This window comes from Nannospalax galili, unplaced genomic scaffold, assembly GCF_000622305.1.
Source record: "Nannospalax galili isolate Female #2095 unplaced genomic scaffold, S.galili_v1.0 scaffold178, whole genome shotgun sequence".
In the NCBI taxonomy this organism is placed as follows: Eukaryota; Metazoa; Chordata; class Mammalia; order Rodentia; family Spalacidae; genus Nannospalax; species Nannospalax galili.
The window spans coordinates 1,940,382-1,946,381 of record NW_008341757.1 but is presented as its reverse complement, the minus strand read 5'-3'; positions in this window follow the sequence as shown (position 1 = coordinate 1,946,381).

The following is a 6,000-nucleotide window of genomic DNA, read 5'->3' as shown; positions in this document are numbered from 1 at the left end:
CAGGCCGGCGCGCGGCTCCCCGAACCTCCGCCGCCCCGCGCACGCGCACAACAGCCGGTCGCCTTCCCGAGCGCGCACGCGCACCGCCGCACCCGCGCTGAGGCTCGGCAAACAGGTAGACGCAGCGCGGTATCCGGCGCGGCCTCACGCGCGGTTCTCCATCTTGGCGGCCCGCAGCTACGACTGCCGCCGGGTGCGGCGGCGCGCCGCAGAGCATCCTGGGACTTGTAGTTCGTGACTCCTGCGCTCTGCGAGAACTCGCCCTGTCGAGTAGAGGGATAAAAACTCTAGCCCCGTTTGGTAGAAAGCAGCTTGCTCTCAAAATCCCGAAGTTACTTTCTTTTTGATGAAACTTAGCGGTCGAGCAGGCGCTAGAGCCGTTTAACTACAACTCCCGACATCCCCCGCAGCCTAGGCGACGCAGTTCCGGCAGCTGGGACAGCAGACTGGTGGAGACTTCGCGACTATAAGGAGTGGGGCAAGAGGGTCGTTAACCTTCTGGCGCCGCTCGGGCCAGTTGGACCATCCGGAGTCACCTCTGACCCCTGGGAAGGAGGCTCGGGGGTCAACCTCAGCTCCTCGTAGGCCGTGCCGACCGCCGGCGGCGCTTCAGTTGTTGTGTTGGGGGGTTGTTGAGTTGGTCCATGGGGACCAGCGCGCGCGCTCTGCACAGCCGGATCCAGCTGTGGTTTGCAGCAGGGCTTGGTGACGCCGCTGCTCGGGTTGCACGGCTGGTTTTTGCTGGCTGGGAGACCCCGGGCAGGCCGCCTGCTGTGCTCAGGATCCACCCTGGACGGGCTGGGACCGAGGATTCTCCGGCGGGATCTGGACATCCTGGAGAGGCGGTGCTGTGCAGCCATCAGCCGAGCCCCTTTGTGACTTTAGGTCGCCTCACAGCCACTGCTTCCTGAGCTGGGAGCGTAGATGATGGTTGGGAAAAGAAGACGTTAGATACACGACTTCAAACTTAACCCTGGGCTTACAGGTTTCTTGGACTTGCAAACCGAAGCATGGGGTTTCTTGTACATTTTGTCACTGGGGTGGCCCAGTAAATGAGCTAAAATAGACTTGCCTTTTTAGTGGGTTATGTAACCTAGCTAATGAGTACTCACAATATTCCGAGCACCGTGTTAAGTACATTATGTAATGAATGCTACATTATTTAACCCCCACAGAATCTCTTAGGTAGGTAGAGACTTTTGTTATCTCCCTTCTGTAGATAAAGGATGAAGTTGCAGGAGGGTATTGGGCAGTGAGTCCTTACAGAGCACCGGGAGTGAGTGCATTGTGACCAAAAACACAGTTTGAAAGGGTGTGGAAGGCGCAGGTGGGACTCAGGTCTTTTCAGCAATGGTGCCGCTGACAAGCTGTGCCCTTCAGCACATTCTCCCCCTTCAGGCCCTCAGTTTATTCATTAGTAGAAATCTGATTTTAGAGTTCTGAACCATAGTTATTCACCATGAGCCCCTGGTACCGTAAAAGATGGTTCTGGAGGTCATACTCAGGGCAGAACTGGAGTGAAGGCTAGAATTTTTGATGCGGGGGGTGTTCCTCAAGTGATTCTGGATTCAGCACAGTTTGGGGACTGCTGTGAGATCTTTAAATAGTGAGGCAGCTCTTAGTAGTAGGTGATTCTGAGTAAGAGTAACTTTGACTTAAAGGTTGGCATGTCGTTGTTAAATGTACTGTCAGAATTCATACACAAGGAAATCCCATGCAATGTCAAGGAAATCGCATGCAGTTTCTTCTAAAGTGAGGAATGTCTAAGAGAAAGGCCTCTCCTTTAGTTTAGAAATACAGATTTTTACTTACCGGTTTTGCTCCTGGGAAGGAGATAAAGACTTCACAGAACATAGACTTGAGTGGCAAGGAGACCTGTTTGATTTCCACACCTGCCATTTTGTTCTAGGGGTCTCCACATTCATAAATGAGGCTCAGTGTTTCACGTGTAAGTTGGCAACATTCAGTACATGTGCCAGTCATGGATGACTGCTCTGGGAACCTAGTAGCTACCACAGGACAGTGGGCATTATTGTTTTAAATGGCTAGAAAGACCAGTGGGTTTAAATATTTAGTAAATACTGAAAGGGAAATGTGTCTTGATTACCAATTTCAAAGCAGAACTTTAACAGGTGATTTTTGTTGACCGTCTACCTGGTAATCCCACCACTCATCCTTTGGCCTAGGTGTTCAGACTTTCCAGACTACCTGTACAAGAAACACTAGAGGTGTTTGTCGTAAGTGTGGTTTCCAAATTGTATCGGAATCTTTGGTGCACTGAAATGTTGATGCTCCTTTGCGTGTCTGCAGGGCACATGTAGTGCTTTCAGGTCACAGACCATAATTCCTTTTGATGCTGATTGCAGAGCTGCGCCAGTGAATGGTACTGAGCCTAAAGGGCTTGCCCTGGAGAAGCACTTGGTTGACTTTCTGCCCAGCGAGAGCAGCATAGGCTGAGGTTTCTATTAGCATTTCTCCATTGTGCCGTAAGCAGAGTGAAGACCAAAAGAAACTCAGAAAAGAGACCAGACAAGAGAAAGGAAGTGACGGCCAGTAAAAGCCGAGGCAGTGCGTGGCAGACACAAGGCTTGGGACACATAGACTGTTGTTCAACAATCGTATCTCATGCACCAGGCACCCTTCTAGGTTTGAGGTTTCAGCAAGGGACAGGGAGAGTACGGTTTTATTTTCCGGTTTGTCGGCAGAAATGTCCCCCAAAGAGTATATGTTGGCTGCTAATCATTCTGGTGACAGTTGGAGTGGGGCCTTTGGGAAGGGTGGGCTCCATTGATGACATTTGTGGATTACAAGAAGATAACAACGGAGCTGAGTTTGTGTGCTCTGTCCTCACGTGATACCATCCATCGAGTTAAGATGCAGCAAGGAGGGCTGTGCCAGACCCGGCACCATGTCAGACCGTACAGAATAAGTACTCAGTCTCGACTGTTACAGAAGCAGAAAGTGGACAAAGACAGTTCTCCACAGAAAAAGGAAATCCACCTGTGATTTACTCTCTTGGGATGTATGAGGATGCCTGGTAGGTCACAGGATGGTATTCTGTCTGTGCTGCTTTACTTTATGGTGACTTTTCAGGAGTGACCAGAAGATGATATTTGAGTTTGTCCCAAGTATCAAGGAGCTAGCTATGGAAAAGCCTGGGTTCAGAGCACTACAGGACCAGGCACAGCTGAGGTCCAACATACAGTGCCTTTGCCCTGCTCAGAAGAACCTTGATTCCTACCAAATAGGGGAAGAGAAAGAGGAGTGGGGGTGTTACTGTATCAGGGTCTCAGAAGGAGAAGAAATTGAATAGGTAGGCAGGGACCAGGTTATGTGTGCTTTACAGGTTATGGAAGGGGGTGGCTTGTTTATAAATACAAGAGGCCTTTAGAGGGGGGACTTGACTGGTTCACCTTTTTTAAAGATATTCCTGGTGGGACAAGTGCCACTGTGGAGAACCCCAGCCTGGGGCAGTGATTCAGAGACAGAAACCTTGGGACCAGGAAGCTGTTTTTCAGTGTGGTAGGCGGTGTTACTGAGGAGCTGGGCTTAGGCAGTCCGTTCTGGGGTCCAGCCTGCATCTCCCTCTCACAGACTGGCAGCTCTGTGTGATAGGCAGGCTGGGAAAACTGAAACCCATCCTTCTGCCCAGTCTCTGAAACTGAGGAAGGAGGAAGCATACTGGGCAGGAATAAAGCTAGTTTTTTTTTTCTTCTTTACAGCTGCTTAATTTACCAGGAAGCATCTGGGAGGGCCCCAGCTCAGGGCCTGTGTCTCTGTAACCTTGCTCACTGGCTGGACAGAGTCATTCATTCTTTGTGGGTGGGCTGCTCTTTTGTTTTTCATTCTGTCCCTCACCTTCATCATGAAGACTGATTTTCCTTGGTCCACAGGACAAATAAACCCCTGACTTGCACAGACCTTTCTTTACGGTCCATTTCCTCATCTCTTGATCACACTGGTACCCAGCTGAAAGAACAAAACTGTTAGCATCTCAGCTGCTGAGAGGCCTCAGCCTGCGGTTTTGCTTTGTTCCTGTTAAAACTGGGCTGGGAAGTTTCTTTTCTCCCTATAGTCCCTGTTACCCCCAGGTGTGTCTTTTATGTTGATATTGAACTCAGAAAATAAACTGATCTAAACGTCCCCGTTTGTAGAACGTACTTATGCTTAGTTATTGAAATATTTGGGATTCATATTGTGGCTTCCTTTTCAGATTTTAAAAATTGTTATTGTTTTGCTCATCCTTTATTGTGAATGTCAAGTTGTAAGAAGAAAAAAATAGCCAAGGAGAGCTGGTAGCTATCAAAGTGTCACCTGACCTCCCTCTGCTGAGGCCTTCATTTTGTCGGGGGTGACCTTCACATTTCTGTCCACATCTCCTTTAGCCCTGTGTGGAGGAGAGAGGTAGCTATAGGAAAGATGTAGGCAGAACCAGACATGTACTTCTACTGTCCGTCTGATGTTACCCAGAGCCTCCTGCTCAGTCCCTCTTACTTAGCTCTTACAGAGTCTGCGCCAGCCTAGCCTCTCGGTGGTCTGAAATCTAATACTGCTTTGCTTTGTGGGCTGGTCACTTTGGTATGCCAAGCTTAGGGATTTTTGGTGTCAAGGTTAGGTATAAACAGTGCTCCAATACATTGCAGATGCTGTACCATGTCACTAAGCTACAGACATCATTTTTCAGACTAATTCTATAGACCAGGGCTTCTTAAAATTTTTCCACTTGCAACCCCTTTTTGCCCAAGAAATTTTCACACAGCCCTGGGTATACAGCTTTATAAAATAGGTATATAGATTTGCATAGGTACAAACATTTACTGATAATAAATTTATTTATTTATTGAGACAGGGTCTCCCTGTAGCCCCAGCTGGCCTGAAACTTGCTTTTGAGACCAGTCTGATCTTTATCTCACAGAGGCCCACCCCCCGCACTGGAGTTCAGTGCCTGTGCCACCATGCCCAGCCGTGAATTTATTCTTTAGCCAGGTGTGGTGACTCACTTAAGTAATCCTACCACTTGATAGGCTGAGGCAAGAGGCTCACCACTGGTTGGAGGCCAGCCTGGGCTACAAACTGAGACCTTGTCTCAAAAGCTGAGGAGAGCTGGATTTGGAGGCACATACCTTGAGTTCCAGCACTTAGGAGACAGAGGCAGGTCAATTTCTGTGAGTTCAAAGCCAGCCTGGTCTACATAGTGTGTCTGAAGCCAGTCAGGGCTACGAGTGGAGACTCTTTCTCAAAAACAAAAAGCCCCAAGAAACTTGTCAGAAACTGACAAGGAAAATAAATCTTTGATATCCATGTGATTTTTAAACTTTGATTAAAGAGGAAAGCAAATTTGCATACTAATGAGATGGGTTTGCTTATTTAGTGTTACATAAAGAACTAAATCCTGGCTGAATACTTGATAGTGAAGGATACAGAGCATCTCAACGTTTTTCAGTTGGTGGATATTTTGGTTTTATGATAGTGCTGAGAATGCCACTTCGTATAAATACGTGACAGTGTCAGAAACACACTGAAATTGATTTCAGAATTGTTGGCTATTCTAGAAGTCTTTGTCCTGGTCAAACCCTATGTTTTTATGAGAGCAGACAAATGTCACATGTACAGCAAAATCTGTGCCCCTGCTAGCACACGGTAGCCTTGGATCTGAGCTGGGGGTTCAGGCAGTGTTCATGGGTGGTATATGGTATGATGGCACTCCCAGTGTGCCAAGTGTGCACATTGTGTGTTCAGAACCAAGGCTGCTGTGACATCTTACTGCCAGAATATCTGGGACCAAGGATGCGTTTGGTTTTGAATTCAGTTTTAGTCATTGTACATTTAGGAACTTTTTACCTTCGTCACATTTTTGTCAGCCTCCCCACACCCTGCATTCATTTATGCAACACTCTCTGAGATCTGGACCCACAGTTTAAAATGCTGTGCTGTAGACCTGTACATGGAGGGCTGGAATAGAAAGGGTTTAAGTTGATCCCTTTTCTCCTCCTTACCAGG